The sequence below is a fragment of the Hyperolius riggenbachi genome, chromosome 8 (assembly GCF_040937935.1).
Source record: "Hyperolius riggenbachi isolate aHypRig1 chromosome 8, aHypRig1.pri, whole genome shotgun sequence".
Taxonomy (NCBI): Eukaryota; Metazoa; Chordata; class Amphibia; order Anura; family Hyperoliidae; genus Hyperolius; species Hyperolius riggenbachi.
Window position 1 is genome coordinate 74,606,030 of NC_090653.1, and position 24,281 is coordinate 74,630,310.

Consider the following 24,281-nt stretch of genomic DNA (forward strand, 5'->3'; position numbering starts at 1 on the left):
CCCCTTGTTGAAGTTATTTGACCAACTGGTTGAATACACCTTTGGGATGCCTCATGAATAGGGATGAACAAGGAGATGCAAATATTCCCGAGTTCAATTTCTATGCAGAGATATGCAGCTTGAAAACCGACCAATTGAGACCAACCAACGTTTAAACTGATTAGTACATTTTCAAGCTGCATAAATGTGCATGCAAATTTACATAATCCTGCAATAGCTCGGAAATATCTGAATCTCATTCATCATCCCTACTCATGAAGCTTTAAGAGGAACTGTAACCAAGGATTGAACTTCATCCCATTCATTAGCAGACACCCCTTTTCCCATGAGAAAACTTCACATTTTCTTGAATAGATCATCAGGGGGGTCTGCATGGCTGATATTGTGGTAAAACCCCTCCCAAAGCATGATGTCAGAATGTATTGTTTTTTCCGCTACAGATCCTATTTAGGAAGCACTCATGTCCCCAAGTACCTCCAAAGATGAGCGGATCTGGGCTTAGGCGTGCGCAGTACGCATGCGTTTCAATGCCTTCGGGATTCTTCGGAAGGCTTTGACTGGTAACACACTAGGCGGTGTGTGAAAGGTTGCGTTTTTTTTGCATATGCATTTGTGCATTTTTTGTCAAAAGGAAAAGCGGTTTAAGTGCGTTTTGATTGCATTTGCATTTTACACATGCGTTTTGCTTGCAGTTTACGGAGTTTGAATTTTGCACATATTGCATCGCAAGTGCATTTTTGTATGCGTTTCTGATATTAATTTTATGTACATTTTTTGGAATGTGGCCAGCATAAGCACATATTTTTGATGTCCTCTCTGGCTCATCATTAGGAAGTCAACAGAAAGCAGAAATACATCAAACTTGTAAAAAAAAAAAAAAAAACGCATAAAAAACCGCAATTAGGGCCCCGTTTCCACTGGCGTTTGTGCTGTGATGCGAATGCCGCATCGCCTTGCATCCGCTGCAGGTACTTCCAGTTGTCGTCCGCACAAACCGAATGCAACGTTACACTGCTTCCCATTAGCGCCAATGGGGACTCTGATGCATGCTGCAAAGACTTCTGCAGCTTGCTATCTATAATTTCCCCCACTATGAATCACAAAGTTTTGCGTCGGGAAATTTGCATCAATGGAAACTGTTCCATTGATGTACATGAGCTGCAGTTTAAAAGCAGTGCGGTGCAGGTGCAATGATCACACCTGTAGTGGAAACAGGACCTAAAACGCTATACCTCTGCGTCGTCATTGATATATATTATGTGCGTTTTGGATGCATTTTGAAAAATATGCATCAAGTTCAGCATTTTCTAAAAGGCACATTGCAGAATGCAACAGAGTGTTTTTTCATGCATGCAGTCCATTAACTTACATTATAGCCTAGGGTGTTCCTGCCCTTTGGGAATACAACAGGGCTCAGCAGTGCACCAAGGGCATGGAGGCAGCTCTATGGATCCAGAGTATCCCCTCTCTGTAGGAAAGTATCTAACTTTTTTTTTTTGGCTTTACGGTTTCTTTAATGGACATAGCTGTAGAACGCACCCTGGAGAAATCCTAGCAATGTATATAGATTATCTAGTAAACATTGATTTTTTTTTTTAAATAGAAAAATTGCTGTTACGCTGTCTAGCAAACTTTTCCATTTGACAGTTTCTGCTATCGTTAATGACTTCACGTAGCTGATAAGATGGCTCACAACATGACACACAGTCAGTGCTGTTGTTTCAGGTAATGTAATCAATCAAGCCAAACAGATCCGCGCAACAAAAGGAAAACAATCGTGGACAATTTTTGTTAGGAGTATATTTCCAAAGGATGAAACCCCTCTATAAAATGTGCAGTAAAAATATACACAGACCAGACAATTATAAAGCAATTGACAGGTTACAAGAACACCTGTGTTTGGTTGTGTGTGGGGTAGGGTGTGCTGGGCTAAGTTGCAAGGAGATGGGGAGCAGAGTTGGGGGGAGGGGGGGGGGGCAAGTCAAATTCTACATTGGAGCCCAGATGTCTGTAGCTGTGCCGCAGCAAGATCTGAACATGGTGTTGCTATGGAGGAGGAAGGAGAGACAATGGCTTGGTGCAACAGGAAGTAGCTTCCAGCCGGAGATTTCAGGAGGACAGCAATGAGCCTGCCCCAGATGATCCATTCTTTACAGATGGTGGTTGGCTGGCTGAGCTGAATATGGGAACCATGTACTTACCAGTATGCTTTTCAGCTGGTGTCTGGAGTGTCTGGAGAAAACCCATGCAAACACAGGAATAAAGTACAGCACACACTGGGCCCAATCCAATTCACTTTTTCTCCAAGTTTTCTGGAAGGAGATATTTGCGTTCACGTCACTGCCCGTTCACTGATCGGTTAATGGGAACACATGTACCCATTAACTAAGCAAAGCGCCTGTAATCAATGATTACAAGCATCAGTGAGATGCCAGTGGTTATTGACTAAGTGAAAGTAAAAATACACACACACAGCACCTTCTGTGTACTATTCACAGTACACAGGAATAAAGTGGAGGGACATCTAGGGGCAAAAAAGTAAAAAAAAAAAAAAAAAAAAAAAACAACCAACATACAAAAAATTAAATACAAATAAATAAATCTCCCATTTATTAACCCCTTACCCCCCACCTCTCCTATTGTTACCAAAATAAAACCCCTGTAACCAAAAAAAATAAAAAAATAAATAAAAAGGGACATAAAAAGAAAATGCATAAATAGTTACACAACTTTTTTAATATGTACAGTATATTACTGTTATTTTTGTAATTAAAGGCTTGTAATTGGTGATATAGTATAAATGAACAACTAAACTGAAAAAATACACCTTTATTTACAAACAAAATATTGTCGCTGTAAATTGTACTAGGGACATAGTGTACACGTTGTAATAGTCGGGAAACAAAGAAAACTTGTTTCATTTTTTCTTATTATTCATGTTAAAATGTATATGGAATACATTTTTAGCAAAAAGCACCACTAAAAGAAAGCCTAATTAGCGGCAAAAAACATGATATAGATTATTTCGGTGTGACAAGTAGTGGTAAAGTTATTGGCACATGAATGGGAGGAGCGCTGAAATTTGAAAATTGCTCTGGTCCATAAGGCAACACCACCTGGTTAAACACAAGTGGTTAAACAGAAGATGAAAAATTAACTACTAGGAGAAAAAAAAATGAATTGAATAAATATCACTGTTTTTTAACCCTTCCTCACTCTAACCAAAGCAAAATTTGCTTTGATGATTCACTGCTGAAGGACAGCATATAAAATGTTTTTTAAAAAAAATACATTCCACAAAAGCTCTGTATAAAAGTGCTTCTATTTCTGCTAGTGAATCTTTAAAAAGAAGCAATGTGTGAGATCTCAGGGCAACCAATGGTGTATTAGCGAGCGTAGATACGTGCGCGGGGCCAATAACAGGCATTGCCAAAACTCCAATCAAGCATGTTATTAAATACAGTTGCAATACGAACAATAATATGCCTTTCCACAGCTCCACTCATCCATGATATTAAATATAAAACACAATGGAAAAAGGGACAATAGAAAACACCATTAAACCTGCAAACATCCAGTGGGGGTTTAGACATGAGAAGTAATATTGCTTAATACAGACCTGGCTGGCAATACAGAACTGGAAAGGCAGCAGTTTAGTTTTCTCTAAAAAGGAGGACATAGTAGCTTTCTAATGTAATGTTAATCCTATGTATCCTATATACAGTTATACATACACACATATACATATGTACATATACACACACTGACATGGCTAGATTTGTAAGGGAGGCTTCATAGCCGTATGCCTAGGCGGCTGGGGAAGCTGACTACCTATACTTAAGGGTTACATCTAGCTACATATATTGGATGGGGAGGTGGAATCTGGCTACCGATACTTAAGGGGGTGGAGCCGCTGGCTACATATTCTGAAAGTGGATGATCTGGCTACATATACTTAAGAGGGGTGGGGTGGGTGTCGTCTGGCTACGTATAGTGAAGGTGGGGGCATCAGGTTACATATACTGAAGGGAGGGGGGACATCTGGTCACTTAAATTGACAGGGTCATCTGGCTAACTATTCTGACAGCTGAGGGTTGGCCTGGCTACCTATACTTTTATCTGGAGGTCTGTGACTACTTAATTCTTTAATCTTGCGGCACATGGCTAGTCTTGTATCTAGGAAGGCCATGGCTATTTAGTTATTGTATGAGTAGACAATTACAGACCAAGTGTTAAAGGGAACCTCAAGCAAGAGATATATGGAGGCCCATCGATGGCCCATAGAGTTACATTGGATCTAATGACCCAATAATGCATTTATATCGATTTCCAATAGATTTCATTCTGAAATCTATTGAATTGGATGTGTGTGTGGCACACATCAGATACATTCCGGTCAGATTCAACTTGACAGTCATCTGACAAATCTATCTGATGGTCGAATCTGCTGCAAATCTAACAGTGTATGGCCACCTTAAGATGCATAAGGATCCGCATGAAAGCCATACAATTGGTATTGTTTAAAAGGAACTGCATACGGCAGCCTCCATATACCTCTTGCTTCAGGCTACTGTTAACCCCCAAAAAACCCGAAATCAAGCAGAATCAGCTGTGAAAGGATTGACTAATAACGAATAAAGGTCACCAAAACAGTTAATAGTAAAAATGAAAAATAAAAATCTTACAGCATGGTGAGACAGAACACTGTAAAAAAGATGGAGGGTGGTCTTTCAGCATCAACAGGGTCTCTCAAAAGCAGACATTTCAGGGTTTACAGATACTATATCTTTATGCGTTTTTGTAGAAGCACAAGCTCAGACCATGGCAGAAGCCTTAAAGAGGAGCTGTTAGGTATAAGGTCTCAGAGAAAATAAACACATATATCAGTAGCTAAAGATTGGCTGTACTTACATTACATATGCATTTCACTGTCCACGTTTGGATTTCACAGAATTTGTATATAGTATATGCAGAGATAGATGCTCCTGACAGCTCATGGCAGGCTCCATGTTTTTCTGTCAAATGTGTCCTCATGTCCTGCCTGCTTCCTGATCACAGATAAGCTCGTACTTGAACAACACTACTGTGCAGTGAATATTAATGAGCCATGTGGCTAGGAACAATAGCTGACTCCTGCAGTGTACTCTGCCCGGAGATTTATCAGTGCTTTGCAGTATAGTATGCGGCTTGCGTCCTCTTGGGTTTTAACAGCCTTGCTGATAAGCACACATCAAAGGTAACTGAGATTTTTATCTTCACTAATGGCTTTTGGGCTTCCTTCTAAACTGTTTAACACAGGAGAATAGAGGTTTAAATTAGCTTCTGCAGCCTGACCGTTACTCTTTAAGGAAACCGGTACCCCCAAACAGAATAAGTCGGCTCACAGGTGGTTTTTATGGAAATCGTGAGGCTAGAGGCCGTGGCAACACAGGGCAAGCAACTCACCTAAGCACAAAACAAACAACCTAACGTGCAGACAAATCGTAGCAGGGGCTCTGGACTGATCTGACTTAAGCTGCGTACACAGCTTTGACGGATGTCGTCCCCTCAGGGATCAGGACCCCGGGGGGGTGAGTTGATCCGCCAGGCAGATCGCTCGTGGCTTGGGGGTCGCTGGCTGCCGTTCACACGTCTGATTACTGAATGAGAGGGGGCAATCATGAGTGATACGTAAGTCAGGCATGTGTATGTGCCTTAAGGTGTCATCCGATGGTATAATTTTCAACAAAGGAAAGCCGGATGTCATCGAATGATCACCACTGGAATTGTTCACATTCGATTTGGAACTTTGAGGTTTATTTTCTGCCAGACCAATCTCATTTATCTGATCACTTGGGCATAGAGTTGAGCTGAAATTTTCGTAATTTCGCATTACTATAATTACGCATGCGAAATTTGCGATTACGATGCGAAATTAGCGTAGCGAAATTGCCATTAAAATCGTAATTGAAAATACCGTAAGCGTAATTTTCAACGCGAAATTTCGCGTTTCGTTCATGCCGTAATTTCGCATTAAACGCTACCGTAATTTCGCGTTAAACCGTAACGCTCTGTATAATATAAAAAAGCCGCCGACTTTAAGGGTTAATAGCAAAGCCCCCTTAAATGCTAAGAGCCTCAAATTTGGAGAATATATTAAGGAGATCAGGAGGAATAAGAGGAAAAAATTTTTTTTCAAAAAGACCTTATAGTTTTTGAGAAAATCGATGTTAAAGTTTCAAAGGAAAAATGTAAACATTTAAAAACCCGCCGACTTTAACGGTTAATAGCAAAGCCTGCTTAAAGTTTAGGAACACCAAATTCCCAGGGTATATTAAGGGGATCAGTGGGAATAAGAGGAAAAATTTTTTTTCAAAAAGACCTTATAGTTTTTGAGAAAATCGATTTTTAAGTTTCAAGGGCGAAAATGTCTTTTAAATGCGGAAAATGTCAGGTTTTTTTTGCACAGGTAACAATAGTGTATTATTTTCATAGATTCCCCCAAGTGGGAAGAGTTTTACTTACTTCGTTCTGAGTGTGGGAAATATAAAAAAAAAACGACGTGGGGTCCCCCCTCCCAGACCTCTTTAACCCCTTGTCCCCCATGCAGGCTGGGATAGCCAGAATGCGGAGCACCGGCCGCGTGGGGCTCCGCACCCTTACTATACCAGCCCGCATGGTCCATGGATTGGGGGGTCTCGGAAGGGGAGGGGCAGCCAAGCTTTCCCCTCCCCCTCCGAGCCTTTGTCCAATCCAAGGACAAGGGGCTCTTCTCCACCTCCGATGGGCGGTGGAGGTGGAGGCCGCGATTTCCTGGGGGGGAGGTTCATGGTGGAATCTGGGAGTCCCCTTTAAAAAGGGGTCCCCCAGATGCCCACCCCCCCTCCCAGGAGAAATAAGTATAGAGGTACTTGTACCCCGTACCCATTTCCTTTAAGAGTTAAAGTAAATAAACACACAGACACTTAGAAAAAGTATTTTAATTGAACAAAAAACATAACCACGAAAAAAGTCCTTTAATATTCTTAATTAACCATTAATACTTACCTGTCCCTTTAAATAAATGATCCCTCGCAATATCCTCGGAAATGTTCTATCAGTTACAATGTAACAAAGTTATTACAATGTAACAACTTTGTTACATTGTAACTACGCCGCACCCGACGCCACTCGCCGCTCAGCCGCCGCATACGCGTCCCTGCAGGACGCTAAGTCCCCGCAGCTCCCGCTGTCCACCCCGCCCACATCTGTCACCCACATGTCACCCACATGTGGGTGACATGTGGGTGACATGTGGGAGAGGCGGGGAGGGCAGCGGAGCCGGCGGGGACTTAGCGTCCTGCACGGACCCGACAGACAGAGCTCTGAGCTATATAGCTCAGAGCTCTCTAAAGCATCTTTGTATTTGGGCTCCAAGGAGCCCCATTGGTCCTTAGCAGACCAATGGGGTTCCTTCAAATCAGAAGGAACCCCATTGGTCTGCTAAGGACCAATGGGGCTCCTTGGTGCCCAAATACAAAGATGCTTTCGAGAGCTCTGAGCTATAGCTCAGAGCTCTGTCGGGTCCTGCAGCGCAGACGCGGCGGCGGCGGCGGTGAGTGACGTCGGGTGCGGCGTAGTTACAATGTAACAAAGTTGTTACATTGTAATAACTTTGTTACATTGTAACTGATAGAACATTTCCGAGGATATTGCGTGGGATCATTTATTTAAAGGGACAGGTAAGTATTAATGGTTAATTAAGAATATTAAAGGACTTTTTTCGTGGTTATGTTTTTTGTTCAATTAAAATACTTTTTCTATGTGTTTGTGTGTTTATTTACTTTTAACTCTTAAAGGAAATGGGTATGGGGTACAAGTACCTCTATACTCATTTCTCCTGGGAGGGGGGGTGGGCATCTGGGGGACCCCTTTTTAAAGGGGACTCCCAGATTCCACCATGAACCTCCCCCCCCAGGAAATCGCGGCCTCCACCTCCACCGCCCATCGGAGGTGGAGAAGAGCCCCTTGTCCTTGGATTGGACAAGGGCTCGGAGGGGGAGGGGAAAGCTTGGCTGCCCCTCCCCTTCCGAGACCCCCCAATCCATGGACCATGCGGGCTGGTATAGTCAGGGTGCGGAGCCCCACGCGGCCGGTGCTCCGCATTCTGGCTATCCCAGCCTGCATGGGGGACAAGGGGTTAAAGAGGTCTGGGAGGGGGGACCCCACGTCGTTTTTTTTTATATTTCCCACACTCAGAACGAAGTAAGTAAAACTCTTCCCACTTGGGGGAATCTATGAAAATAATACACTATTGTTACCTGTGCAAAAAAAACCTGACATTTTCCGCATTTAAAAGACATTTTCGCCCTTGAAACTTAAAAATCGATTTTCTCAAAAACTATAAGGTCTTTTTGAAAAAAAATTTTTTCCTCTTATTCCCACTGATCCCCTTAATATACCCTGGGAATTTGGTGTTCCTAAACTTTAAGCAGGCTTTGCTATTAACCGTTAAAGTCGGCGGGTTTTTAAATGTTTACATTTTTCCTTTGAAACTTTAACATCGATTTTCTCAAAAACTATAAGGTCTTTTTGAAACAAATTTTTTTCCTCTTATTCCTCCTGATCTCCTTAATATATTCTCCAAATTTGAGGCTCTTAGCATTTAAGGGGGCTTTGCTATTAACCCTTAAAGTCGGCGGCTTTTTTATATTATACGGAGCGTTACGGTTTAACGCGAAATTACGGTAGCGTTTAATGCGAAATTACGGCATGATACGACTGTAATGCGAAAATTACGCGAAAATTACGCTTACGCGAAATTTCGCGAAATCCTTCTTCATTACGATTATATACTTACGGCCATAATCGTAATTACACTAATTACGCGAAATTTCGCAAAATCGTAATTAGGTCATTACGCTCATCTCTACTTGGGCATTTCTTTACTGGAAATTGTTAAGGTGCCCACTAATGGTACAAAATTAATTGACCAATATTACCATTTCTATGTAATATGAGGGACTACCGAAAATATCCATTCAAATATATTTATTAAGTTTACCATTCTACTCCACATAGATTTGGCAAAACAAAAGTTTGCTTTCCTAAAACAGAAAGAATTTGCGATAATTCAGGTTGGAGTGAGCTCGAGATGTCTCCCAGGCACCACTGCTGAATATATGCAAATTAACCATTGTACCCTTAGAAGCTAAACACACCTCCAGAACCGCTGGAATGCAATGATGTGTCAGCTTGTTAATATGTACAGAGCCATAATAATCCAACATGCATACAGACTGTTTCGGATTGTTTGATCCTCATCAGTGCATGGCATGGATTAATTTGGCTCTATGGAGTAGGGCTTGTAAATCCGAGAGGCACAGACTAACCAGCATTTGGCAAGTTTGGCCCCCCCAAAAAACGATATAATTATATATAGATATAGATATATATAGATATATATATATATATATATATATATATATAGATATATAGATATATATATATATAGATAGATAGATAGATAGATAGATAGAGAGAGAGAGAGAGAGAGAGAGAGAGAGAGAGAGAGAGAGAGAGAGAGAGAGAGAAAGAGAGAGAGAAAGAGAGAGAGAGAGAGAGAGAGAGAGAGAGAGAGAGAGAGAGAGAGAGAGAGAGAGAGAGAGAGAGAGAGAGAGAGAGAGAGAGAGAGAGAGAGAGATCAATTGCAGCATAATTAATTTGAAGTATCTGGCTATAACAGATATCAGTTTATTCACCATGCAAGAAACCTGGCGAGAGGCACATGAATAAAACCACCCTTTGGGTGACAGTTCAGGCTAGCTTGAGGGCTAGCAGTGCCTTCTGTTGCTATGGAGTGACGTGGCATGCTGGCACGGTGCACAATGAAGCAGGAGGGGCCTCAGCCTGCACTCGGACAAGGTGATCCAAAAGTATTGATCTCTCACTGGTCACTCGGGGGCTGTACACAAGCAAAGTAGATTGTCAGCAGAGAAGGCCTTAATCGGTTGACTTGGACCAATAACTATCTTCTATGTATAAGAAGCCTAATCATCTGCAGGCAACAGAAAAGCATGGCAGAGGTTTCTTAAAAGGAACCTAAACTGAGAGAAATATGGATGTTTCCTTTTAAACAAAACCAGTTGCCTGGCAGTCCTGATCTCTTTGGCTGCAGTAGTGGCTGAATCACAACCCTGAAACAAGCATGCAGCTAATCCAGTCTGACTTCAGTCAGTGCACCTGATCTGCATATGCTTGTTCAGGAGCTGTGGCTGAAAGTATTAGAGACACAGGATCAGCAGGAGAGACAGGCAAATGGTATTATTTAAAAAGGAAAAATACATATCCTTCTCAGTTTAGGTTCCCTTTGAAGTGAACCTTAAGTCTGTAAAAAAAAAAAAAAAAAGTTTGTGAGTTTTACTCATCCAGGGCTTCCCTCAGCCCCCTGCAGCTGATCGGTGCCCTCGCCGGGTCTCTCCGATCCTCCAGTCCCCGCCGGCGGCTACTTCCAGTTTCGTCGTCAGGACCACACAGGCTGGGAATGCGAGTGATTCTTCGTGTTCCCAGCCACAATATCTCCCCCTATGCTGCTATTGCGGCCTTCCTTGCCGCAATATCAGTATAGTATAATTCACTTAGAAGTCTCATCTGCGTTAAACCTCTGCATTCCCCCCCAAAAAACGAGGGCTGCAGACCCCCCCCCCCCCCCAAACCTCTGGGCAAACATCCACGACCAACTTGGTTGTGGATTGTGCTGCCCTCAGAGGAAGAGCTATGAGCTATAGCTCTACCTCTCCTGCCATCAATCCCCATGCGAATCACCGCCTTTCCCCGCCCCTCTCTGTGAAGGAAGAGTGGGAAGGGCGGGGAGAGGCGGCGATGCACGGCGATTGACGGCAGGAGAGGCAGAGCTACCGCATAGAGCTCTGCCCCTTCCAGGAAGCACCGGCCTTAGTCCTCCCCGGGGATTTGCCATTTAAACAACTTGTTGTGTGGTTGGTCATGTTAAGTGGTTGGTTGTGCATTAAGTTAGATGTGTATGAGCCTTTACGGGTTTACGGCTGCATTTCTGTAGAGGTCAGACATTTAGTGAAAACTAGAAAGAATCGGTGTATTTATCAGGATTAGGGAAACTAACGAAAATACCTTCAAAAAGTAGTCTCATATATCCCAACTTTTTGAGATCAGAAAGAGGGACACTAAAGCCACATCTCTGCCACACCTCTAACCACGCCCCCACACACCCTTGGTCACACATACTATAAAGATTTCATAAGAAAAATATGCTGTTTTATAACTCAAACCACACTGGTTGTTTCTACCCTGGCTCATTTTCCTTCCCATTAACATTTGAAAATAAGAAATATATCAATTTAAAGGGAATAAAGTATAGGGTCAATTAAACAAAATTTTCAGAAGAAAAATACATATATTTACAAATATCTGGACATTAGTTCTGAAAGAGGGACAAATAAGGAAATGAGAGACAGCCAGCCGGACAGGGTCCCCAAAGAGGGACGGTCCCTCCAAAAGTGGGACAATTGGGAGATATGAGTAATCTTATTGGTTCCAAATTCACTCTGCAGCAGGACAGTGATGCTAGGCATGCAGCCAAAGTCATAAAGAACTCTCTTCAGTGAGAAGAACACACAGTCCTGGAAGAAATGGTATGGACATTGGATACCACACGACTATTTTCAGCATCATTGAGGTTGTCTGAGATTATATGAAGAGACAGAAGCAACTACAGTAACTCCGCAGAGGACTGTGGTTAGTTGTCCTAGATGTCTGGAACAACCTACATGCCGAGTTTTTTACAGAAGAACTAAAAAACAAAACTGTATGCAAGTATACTAGGGAGGGAGCATTGATGAGGCTTAAAAGGAAAAAGTTGGTCACACCAAATACGGATTTGATTTACTTTTTGTTTTGTTTAGATTTTAAGCCTTTGGCAGGGCCCTCCCTCCATCCTGCTCATAGGACAACGTGAACTTGTATCACTTGGACTACTACTCCAGTGTATGATCTAGCATTGTTCGTCCTACTGCTTATAACCTGTATTGTGTTGTCTGAAAGCCTGTTATTATTGGCTGTAACCACATTTATTGTCCAGCACTGCGTAATGTTTGCTAAGGATGGTCAACGAGATGCCAATAATTCAGAGATGATGCAGAATTATGCAAATTTTGTATTCAACTTGAAAATGGGCCAATTCAATTTTACCTCAGCAGTATTTGATTGGTTCATGTTCAAGTTGTAATAAATTTGCATACATTTGCATAACCCTGCATCAGCTCAAAATTATTTGCATCTCATTGACCATAATGGTGGCGCTATATAAACCCAATAATAACAATGCATACATTGCAGATTATTGATTAAAAATAAAAAATGATTTGTTGTATTTTTTTAAAAAAGCATCTTCCCTTCACGTTTTTAAGTTTCAAGGTTTTTTTTTTTTTTTTTCACAAAAGGTCGAAAACATATTACAGGTTTACCTTACAGTGTACATGTAATGAAAAAAGTGCCTCTATCGGGTACTCACCTCAGGCAAGGGAAATCTCTGGATCCTGGAACAGCTTCACTGCCCTCCTCCGTCCCAATGCTGAGAGCTCCGAAATTCTGATTATCGACTCCTTGTGCAGGCGCATTAGCTCCGCCCCACTCGGTTTTCTTTGGAAAAAGCCTGGCTGGATTGGGTCCATGCCACTATGCAGGCGTGAGCAGTTTGTACAGCAGCACAGACCCAATCGGGCACGGGAATTTCCACCGAAGCCAGAGCAGGATGGTGCTAGAAGGTGACACTTCGGGGGTTGTAGCGCAGGATCGAGAGGACAGAGGAAGGCTCCTTAGGATTCATAGGCTTCCACCACCCAAGGTAAATACCCCCAGGGGAGATTAAATAAATACATAATAGTAATAATAATGATCAGAAAGTGTTCACGCACTTCTTAAAAGATACCTCCATTTTAATACAAAAAATGTATACGAAGGTTATCAAGAAGAAAACGCCCACTTGCTTTTATCTGCCACACGAGGCATTCTGTAACTTGCATCTGTCATGTTAATCTCTTTTCTTCCTGCACCTGCAGAATGATGGTAGCGGATTTTCAGCAACATTAACATGAACCCCGATTCCAACCCAAAGGTAAGGAGTTTGAGGATGCTACAACAAAGATATTAAAAAGTTGTACTATATGCTTAAATAAAAGGAGGCGATACCAGAGCCCAAGAAAAGATGAGAAACGGGGGGAGCAGGCATGTATGGTGAGCTGTCCTGATGCTCCTTTCTACCCTTCCTGTACCTGGAATTGCCCCATGGCCCTGTCTTCCAGTCGGCTTGATCGGGAAGCATTGCGTTTTTCTGGCGGCTGCATGCGTACTACAGCACGCAACTGCGGTTGACACGCGTAGCACAGCACGCAAACCACGTCCGGAAGCGCTCTGCACAAGCAAGTGACGGCATAAGCATGCGCAGAGCGCTCCCGGCCACGGGTTGTGCGCTGTGGTACGTGTGCCAGCAGCAGTTGCGTACTGTAGTTCGCGTGGAGCCCAGCCAGCACAAGCGAGCTGAGTCTTGACCAAGCCGACCAGAAATACAAGTACCACAAATAAAGGTACCGGAGGGGGGAGAAAAGAGAACGGGGGGGGGAGCAGTAAACATCAGGACAGCTCACCATACATGCCTGCTCCCCCCGTTTCTCATCTTGTTTTGGACTCTGGTATCCTTTAAATACGGTGACCATACGTCCCGCTTTACCCGGGACGCGTCCCGCCTTCGGGGGGCGCTGTCCCAGGCTGCATGAGGTCCCGGGAAACGTCCCGCTTTTAGCAGCGGGACGTCCCGGCCTCGGGACTCTGGCCACCGTACAATGAACTAGCCGCAGCGTCTTATAGACGCTGCACTAGTTCATTCCCCGCAGCCCCGCTCCAGCAGCCTGCATTGTGTTCCGGGCGGCAGGCACAGGCAGAGCAGGGCTACGGGAAGATGGCGTCCGGAGGCGGAGCCCTGTACTGTCTCCAGTACAGGGCTCCGCCTCCGGACGCCATCTTGCCGTAGCCCTGCTCTGCCTGTGAGAGCGGGAGATTGAAGGAGGAAGATCGTCCAGGGGGAGCTGCACACACCAGAGGCCGGCTGCGTGAGGGGACGTCTTCTGCCAGGTGAGTAACTAAATGCTTTTTTTTCCCCAGGTGACAGGTTTGCCCGCAGTGCGTTTAGTTTGTGCTGACATGTTTGCCCGCAGTGCGTTTAGTTTGTGCTGACATGTTTGCCCGCAGTGCGTTTAGTTTGTGCTGACATGTTTGCCCGCAGTGCGTTTAATTTGTGCTGACATGTTTGCCCGCAGTGCGTTTAGTTTGTGCTGACATGTTTGCCCGCAGTGCGTTTATTTTGTACTGACATGTTTGCCCGCAGTGCGTTTATTTTGTACTGACATGTTTGCCCGCAGTGCGTTTATTTTGTACTGACATGTTTGCCCGCATTGTGTTTATTTTCTACTGACATGTTTGCCCCCATTGCGTTTATTTTGTTGCCCGACATGTTTGCCCCCATTGCGTTCATTTTGTACTGACATGTTTGCCCCCATTGCGTTTATTTTGTGCTGACATGTTGCCCGCAATACATTTATTTTGTGCTGACATGTTGCCCATTGCGTTTATTTTGTGGTGTCTGGGGTAACTGTTGCTGCATTTATTATTTAATGGTCATAGTTGGCTGTGTTTGCTGCTTTGGGGTTATGGTATACTATTAAATAGCATCACACAGTTTCTGCACACCCATGATGCGAATCCTCGTTTGACCACATCACGGCGTAAACACTGCTTTCTTATGCCTCGCTGTTGCATCATTCGGTTGGCTCCGCCCATAGAATGTCATGGCCACACCCATTTTTTCACGCGCGCCACAGACACCACATTTTTCGCCGCAGCCCCCCCCCTCCCCCCCCCCCAATTTCCCCCTGTCCCAGGTTGAGCCTACAAAAATCTGGTCACTCTACTTTAAAATAAAAAAAATGTTTCATTAAATCATTAGAAGTAAAATGTCTGCCACTTTCCAGATGACCCTCATATAAACATATCACCACAGAAGTGCTTTTCTAGAACACTTGCTGAAAACCACAGAAATAGTATATGGTTTGGTGTACAAGATTTTCCAGACTTCACATGTTTCTGTTTTTGTCACTGCTTCAGAAGCCTGCACACAGCAGAAGGTAAAAATGTCTAATGAGAATGTGTCTCAGCTGGCCTAAGCACTCCCATCTCTATAGCAGGTGGCAGCAGGATCAGAAGGGCACTGCAGTACAGCACAAACAGAGAGCCAATGCAACCACCAAAGATAAAAACAAAACAGTAATACAGCTTGATACACTACCTGAAATGTGCACACATGATACTGTAAGGGTTGTTCTTATCTCTTAGAAAGTGGAGATACTCCAAAGGTGCAACACACACACACACACACACAATTGTTGAAGAAATCAGGATTCGATCCTTCAGGGAACAGTCCCATCTGACCCCCATTCCCCCCACCCCCCTTCCTTTCTCAATAGCCTGGAAACCAAGCAATCTGTCTGGAAATAAAAAAAAAAAAAATTAAAAGCGCCGCACAAAACAATTTTGAACAATTATTTCAGGCAACAATAACTTAGGCTTTACTCACAAATAAGCTCATTTTGTTCAGACAAATTAATAACCACAGTATGAAACAAAGAGTGAACATAATGATAATTTTCTACCACTCTAATTATTAAATAAACATGATATCACGCTGATAGGACCAGAGGAAGCTTCCTGTTTAAAGCAGAGGTTAAGCTGCCTTTCAGGCCTAACATTAAAAACTGTTTATTAATTCTATTAGAGCAGCCCAATGGATTGTACATTTTGGCACAATCATTGCAAATTCACCTAGTGCTGAGCAGAAACCGCTTTATATTAGATCTCAATTTACTTCACAGTTCTGCTGTTAGAGAGGAGTACTGTGGTGGTTGAAATGCTGTAGAAGTTCGCTACCCTCATGTCACGGATCAAGGAGGACACCGGGGTGGATATTTGCCAAAGTATCTTGCTTTGTCTGTTGCATAATTTCCGGATGTTATTTTTTAGTATTTATATATCGCTGACATTTTCTGCAGCGCTGTACAGAGTATATTGTCTTGTCACTAACTGTCCCTCAGAGGGGCTCACAATCTAATCCCCTACCATAGTCAGATGTCTATGTATGTATCACGTAATGTATGTATTGTAGACTACGGCCAATTTAGGGGCAATCCAATTAACTTATCTGTATGTTTTTGTAATGTGGGAGGAAACTGGAGTTCCCAGAGGAAACCCATACAGACACAGGGAAAACATACCAACTCCATGCAGGGAAAACATACCAACTCCATGCAGATAGTTCCCTTGCTGGGATTTGAAGTGGGGATCCTGCGCTACAAGGTGAGAGCTCTAACTACTAAGCCACCGTGCTCCCCCATGTTCTGCTTTACTGTCTGTACCTATGCTGTCTGATACAAATAAAGCTTGAAAGTGAAAAAAGGGGGACTGGCCACATGGCCTGTCTCCTTTGTTTCCTCTAATGCTGGACTGCCACTAAGTCTTCACTCTTGGAGTCCAGGCCACACCCCCTTCATCCACACACCTCACTGTACCATCAGCATGGGAAGCAGTAGCCCAGGCTTTATCAGGGCTGTGGAGTCAGTCGAGGAGTCGGAGCAATTTTTCGGTACCTGGAGTCGGGAAAAAAATGCTCCGACTCCTAATGAATTTAAACTGTAATTAAAATCGAAAATATGATAACATGTTCTATTTCTCAGATAATAGTCATCATAAATCATTTATATACACAGTAATAGTTTTTCTTAGTCCACAAAAATGAAATAAACCAATCAAAAATGAGTTACTTGTGCTGCCTCAATAAAGCAGTCCCCGTATTTTTAAAGTCAGATAAACATATCGGATTGTGACTGTACAGTATATATGATGTGTACACAAGAATCTCTTATAAATACTAAATAACATCTATGCTGTAAGAATAAAGCCTGATGTGTAGCTGTGTCACTAATAGAGATGGTCAACGAGATGGAAATAATTCTGCATTGATGCTGATTTATGCAAATGTATGCACTCCCTTTGCTCATGAAATCAAATAATTTGATATGTTGTTAAAATTTGGTTTGATGATTGCAAATTAAAGGGTACCTGAGATGGATGAAAAGAAAAGGTTTATACATACCTGGGGCTTCTTCCAGCCCCCTGCAGGCCAATCAGTCCCTCGCTGTCCACCTCCACCACCTGGATCTTCTGCTATGAGTCCCGGTAATTCAGCCAGTCAGCGCAGTCCGGCCACTTGCCGCTCCCACAGCCAGGAGCATTCTGCACCTGGGCAATAGTGCTGCGCAGGTGTAATACGGCACAGGTGTACTACGCTCCCAGCGGCGGAGTGTGTGCATGAGCACTATGCCCGACTGGCACAAGTACCTGGACTCATAGCAGAAGATTCAGGTGGCAGAGGAGGACAGCGAGGGACTGATTAGCCTGAAGGGGGCTGGAGGAAGCCCCAGGTATGTATAAAACTTTAATTTCATCTGTCTCAGGTTTACTTTGTTACACAGTAGTACTATACTCTACATATGCACTCCCCACAGAGCTGCAGGGAATCCACTGAGAATGTTGTGCACATTGAACACAGAGATGCTGTCTATCACCCATAAACCTGCTTCAGATTGTGCATGAAGAATGTGTAACAGAGGAAGAATCTCCTCATTCCCCTGCAGAGTACCTGCACACCACTCTTACATGTACCCACAATTACTTTGCCTAGGGCCTGATAGATGTTCTTTGTTCCGGTCTGTACCTTTTACAAATACTCTTACCAAGGACTAGTTTTAGAGGCAGAAGATCAGCCGGCTAGCCAGGTAACTGGTATTGTTTAAAAGGCAATAAATATGGCAGCCTCCATATCCCTTTCACTTCAGTTATATTTTAAAATTCCTAAGCGTTTGGCAGTTAAGAGATGCATCTTATGTTACATACTTTCAATCAACAAAATTGTAATATGCAAATTAGAGGCGTCTGAGTCGGTGGAATCCTAAACTGAGGAGTCGGTGGATTTTTGTACCAACTCCACAGCCCTGGGCTTTATGCCTGCAAATAATAATGCACAAAAAAGCTGGTACTCCATCTGGCATGTCAGACATCTCAGCAATGAGAGGTATTTAAGAGCAGACCGGATATCAGGACTGTAATACGGATAAGTTGTGTACAGCATGTGACACATCCAGGGAGATACTGTATGCTCACCAGCTCTCCCTGTGTACACTCCCTCATGCTATGGAAGCAGATGGCGCATGTGTGCGTCCTAGACTAGGAGCGATCTGATTGACAGGTGAGAATAAACACCATGCACACCAGAGGGAAGGAAACCTCACAGACTGTTTCTACTTTAATTTGCAGGGAAATACATAAAAAGTCCCATAGGGAAAACGCATGAAGAGGTTTTAGATGTTATATTTCAATATTTACCACAATCTGAATTGGCTTTGCTTTTTAAAGGGTTGAGATCAATTGAAGGTCAGATAAAGAGTTTAGCATCAGGTTTAATAGAAGTAAATGTTTCTTAATGCAAAGAAGGATGTCTGTTAGATTGATGAGATGCTGAAATTACTAAACACATCCAATTAACACTTGTTGCACCATTTTACAACAATCATGCAGTGTGCTGTAAAAGTTGGAACAGGCGTCAGTACAAGTATAAAATGTATTAAATACCTCCTCAAAGTGAACACAATTCTGTTGATTATTGTCATAAAGTAGCTTGATTCATATATTCTACAAGCAACACGTTTCACGGGTTCAATCCTGCTTCATCAGGCAGTAATTGAAGCAAAGTATTGAAGTATGTCAGGAAGCTAAGTGCCTCACACAAATAAATAATACAAATCAATGCATTGTCCCCCCCCCCCCCCTTTGCATGAAGTATGGAGACAGCTGGCACCATCCAGTTCAATAAATGCTCTTTTATTCGTAATAAAACCATATCAGCAGATAACAGCAACGTTTCGAGGTTAACACCTCTTTATCAAGCTCATGCTGAAGGACTGGATGGTGCCGGCTGTCTCCATACTTCATGCAAAGTGGTCCGGAGTGCTGTTGGATCCTGGCCTGGCGCGTCAAATTATTGATAGCAAGGAGGAAGTGCTTCACATCACCTTTTGTCCCCCCCCCCCCCTTTGGGAATCTGCTATGTTGTGCACTGCTCATTCTCTCTCCGACCCCCCTCCCTTGTATCGCGATAGATGCATTGCTAGCCTGGAGGCTGTCACATCTGTATTGTGTCGGTAGGGCTTCTTCATCTAAGGGATTCTGTACCGAGCCCTACTGGGTGACAGATCCCCCTAATGAAGAGGTAGGGAACCTATGGCTCGGGAACCAGATGTGGCTCTTTTGATGGCTACATCTGGCTCATAGACAAATCAGTAGGGGTTGATTCACTAAGCTACACTGCTCAAGCATCGCAGCTTAGTGTGGCAGAGAAAGTAACATTTTCAGAGTAGGCACGCTACTGCTGTAGCATTCACCACTAACTTACTCACGCTCCCCCTAAAACTAACGGTCGCTCCAATTGTCCCACTCTGGATCCTGTCAGGTCCAGTGACATTCTAGGACAAGATCCCTGCACTTTGATTGGCCCAATAGGCTGCATCTCACTTGACAGGCAGCCTATTGGGCAAAAGTCCAAGGATCTCATCCTACAAAGTGAATCAACCCCCAAGTCAGCTAGCTAATTGTACAAGCTGTTAGTCAGTGTTTCTCCTGTCTGGCTCTCAGGGAAATTGCTGATGTTGCTGAAACCCAAGAGAAGCCAAAGAAGTGTCTGCCACTTCCGCTGCCCAAAGGATCAACTGAGTGCACATCACCAAGCCCTCTGTTGCACATGTGCACTGTCCCAGTTTGAAACATATTGTATGGCTATCATGGAATTACTTTGATTAGCCCAATAGGCTGTATGTAACTTGACAGGCAGCCTATTTGGCCAAAGTTCGGGGATCTCTTCCTACAAAGTGAATCAATCCCCAAGCAATTGTACAAGCGGTTAGTCAGTATTTCTCCAGTCTGGCTCTTGGGGAAATAGCTGAATTTGCTGACACCCCAGAGAAGCTGAAGACGTGTCTGACACTTCCACTGCCCGGCAGATCAACTGTACACACATCACCGTGACAACAGGGACGTGAGCCCTCTGCTGCACATGTACACTGTCCCAGTTTGAAACATTGTATGGCTCTCATGGAAATACATTTTAAAATATGTGGCATTTATGGCCCGGTCAGCCAAAAAGGTTCCTGACCATGCCCTAATGTGTATGGGTTTTAACACCATGATTGCAGATCTTATCATTGCTCACCCTCCCGATTGCAGATCTTAATGCTCACCCGGTCTAGTGCTGCCCATTGCTTCTTGGGCTATTAGTCTTTTTCCCCATATGAAACAACAGTAACAGCCTAGGAATTCTCTGCAACGCTCACTCCTGAGGATCTATAGAGGGGCCGATACTGAACTGAGGTCTCTTAGCAGCTGCACAGGATAGCCAGTATCCCTTCATGCTGTCGCTGGGTCAACTACAGCTAATTAGAGTTCTTATTGTAGCAAACACAGGGCTAATTTGTGCTGAAGCTTGTACAGAATTAAGAAAACAGAACAAGGACTGTTTTGCTTTCCATGTGGCCAGGCTGAAATCCAAGAGTTCATCATTATTTGAAAATGTCTGGATTATAGCTGGACATTTTGACACACAACTCGTGTGATTGTTCTTGTTCCTTCTGCTTGACCCCGATTTGTGTGCGGAGTCAGAGCAATGCGTTTAAGGATCACTTCTGAGTGTTCTTCAATCTAAAGAATTATCTAGTCCTCTTCATCAAAATCTGATAAATCCTAAAAAGGAACCTTAAGACATGTGACATGATGAGACAGACAAGTGTGTACAGTGGCAAGTAGGCCTGACCGATTTTAGGAAAAAATACAATTGAGCGATTTCTGTCCGAAATTGCAATTTCGATTCAATTCACAATTTCCTTCAAATCAAACTTTGTTCCCCCTCTGTCCCCAGTCTCTCTTTGTGCCCCTTTTGCCTCTGTTTCCTCTGGGTCTCTCTCTTTGTCTCTCGGTGCCCCCTCTGTCTCTCTTTTTGTGCCCACTCTGTGTCGCTCTGTGCCTCCTCTGTCCCCCATGCTGCATAACTTTAGGACATAGCTTCCAACATGAGTCCAGCGATGCCCGTCTATCCACTTCACCTTCTGCATGCTCTAATGCCTAGGTTCTCAACATGCGGTACGCGTACCCCAGGGGGTACTTCTGATGGGTCCAGGGGGTACTCGGGCTTGATATACTTAACAAAGAATAACAAATTTAGAGATTTAGAAAATTATAATTCTTATTTAAACATCAAATTAGTATTTTAGCTAATTAAAAGCAATAATAAATGCTTGCACATTGTTTAGAACCAATTATCATGTACTACGATTAAAGATATATTTGTCAAGGGGTACTTGTGATCATGTTTACTATGCTAGGGGGTACTCGATGAGTACAGGGTTTTAAAAGGGGTACACACTTATAAAATGTTGAGAAACACTGCTCTAATGCATGGAATACTTCCTGAATGTCATGTGACATACAGGAACCCGGAGCTTTGCCAAGCACAAGAGCTGGCAGGTGGCGATAGAGGATGGACAGCGTTGGGCTCGTGCGGAAGGTATGTCCAAGGACTTTGGGGAAGTTTGAAGCCACTTCTTCCAACTTCCCCATGTGGAAATGACGTGATCGCGATAATTACTGCTTTAACAATTCCGAAATTGTGATCTTGGTGATCGCGATTTCGGTTTAAATTCGATTTATCTTTCAGGCCCAGTGGCAAGCATACAAATGCATATGCTGTGTTCTGAAAGATTTAAAGAGGAACTTCAGCCTAAACAAACATACTGTCATTAAGTTACATTAGTTATGTTAATTAAACTAGATAGGCAATATAATCTCTCACCTACCCGGTTTTAAAAGAACAGGCAAATGTTTGATTTCATGAGGGCAGCCATCTTTTTGGTTGAAAGGAGGTGACAGGGAGCAGGAGACACAGTTCCAACAACATTTTGTAGAACACACAATGTTGTCCAGTTAAAGAGGAACTCCAGCCTAAACAAACATACTGTAATTAAGTTAAATTAGTTATGTTAATTAAAATAGATAGGTAATATAATCTCTTATCCACACTGTTTTAAAAGAACAGGCAAATGTTTGACTTCATGATGGCAACCATCTTTTTGGTTGAAAGGAGGTGACAGGGAGCATGAGACACAGTTCCAACTGTCCTGTGTCCTGAGCACCTCTCCCAGTTGCTAGGCAACGTGAACAACAACATAGGAAATCCCATCATGCTCTGCACAGCATCAGGGGAAAAAAGCCCGGTCAGTTTTCTTAGATGGGTGGAGCTTAGCTAAAAATGCAGCTAAAAATGATGCTTTGGTAAGAAAAACAAAGTTCTGATGCTGTGAAACTGTTAAAGAAACACCAAGCCTTTTCAGTACTGCTGAGTAGATTTTTAGTCCGGAGGTTCACTTTAATATTCAGCTATGCAAGTGACGGTTTCTCTCCAGTTGGGACCCAGTCGGGGGACTACAAAAAACTAGGCTTCTGAGTGCATGGGATAGATAAAAGGTCATTAGTACATATTATACAATTTTTTTCCCTTTAACATTTTTAAACATAACATAACAATGTGTGATATCTAAAAGTCATTTTCAGGAGTAGAATGATAGATACAATTGTTCATCTCATAAGTTTATTTTTAATGTGTACCTAAGGAAACATGTGACACGATAAGATAAACGTGTATGTGCAAAGCAAAACATTACTAACCAGGCTGGCTATATCTATTTATTTATTATTTTGCTGCCTGAAAAAGAGAGTTCATTTTCAGGCATGCAAGTGACAGCTTCTCTCTCATCATTACTTTGTTGGGAACATAGTAAACCTCTCTGATAAACAAATTACAGTCATAAAAGTTTTTCTTGGCAGAATACAACTTCTGAGGGCAGAGGAGAGATGGAAAAAGGTCAATAGTTCATGTATTTTTACTCTGGGACTCTTATAGATTGCTATTGAGCATAGACAATAAAACATTCAATCTACTTTGTAAATGTTTATATATAAAATAAAACCATGGGATATCTAAAAAAGTCATTTTGAGGAGGAGGAGGATAAATATAATAGTTTATCACAACAGTTTATTTTCACTTCACCTCACGTTAAGCTACATCCAACACTCACCATCCCCACCTATTGGCGCACTCTATGGCAAAGCTCCCACAGCAGGGTTCATTTGATATATTTTCAGGTTTAGGTGCCTTTGGGAACAGAGAACGCCTTGATCAAACAGGTGTATGCAGTTTACATAGCAGCCTAAATATATTCCAAAAACCTATTATTACCTAGCTGGCAATCAGAATAGAGCGGTGGTTAAAACGCAATCAAAATAATTTATAGTTATTAGGGACGGCCGTGCAGGATCACCTCGGGTGAAAATCGAGCCTCCATAGAGCTTCCTTACAAATGAGCAGCACTCTTGTCTTCCGTGGTAATTCCCGATGCAGGACATGTCTCTCTCATCCATCGCTCACCTGCCCTCCTCTCTTTATAGGTTGTTCAGCTGCAGCCAGGCAGCGGTGTACATGTAAAACGGGCCTCTAGTAAAGGGGACACACCTTTACCTCTAGTAAAACATCAGTGAAAATGCTGAAATACTGTTATTAATTCCGATCTTTTTCGATATTTTACTATCACCTAACCTAACTTCATCCTAACACAAGTCCTTCCTCTCAATGCCAAACAATAACCAACTCCCTCCCCCCCCCCTCCCGTTGACCGAAAGCTTAGTACACACATTCAATTATGATTGGCCAATCACTGACCAATTTTAAAACCTCCATGTAATATGAAGTTCAACAGATATTGATAACCATGAACAGATTGTGTAGGCTAACCCCCATATTACATGAAGGTGGTAAAATGTGTCAGTGATTGGCCAATCATAATTCAAAGTGTTTAGCAGGCTTAACACTAAGCCCCTCCCCCAACACTGCCCAACCCTAAAACTCCCCTGGTGGTGCCTAGCCTTGACCCCCCCCATGCCTAACTCTACGCACCCCCCCCCCCAGCACCTAACCCTAAAGACCCCATCCACAGCTTAACCCTAACCCCTGATATTTTATGCACCTCGATAGGTTAATGTTAATAGCTGCAATCAGCGCTAGCTTGGGCCCCGGAGTCTTTGTGTC

At 43.0% G+C, this 24,281-nt stretch overlaps 1 protein-coding gene across 6 annotated transcripts in view; it reads right to left on the reverse strand.

Moving 5' to 3' along the window:
* LOC137528929 (leucine-rich repeat and fibronectin type III domain-containing protein 1-like protein) overlaps positions 1-24,281 on the reverse strand; it is an 874,345-nt gene that overhangs the window by 750,640 nt on the left and 99,424 nt on the right. The window lies entirely within an intron of this gene.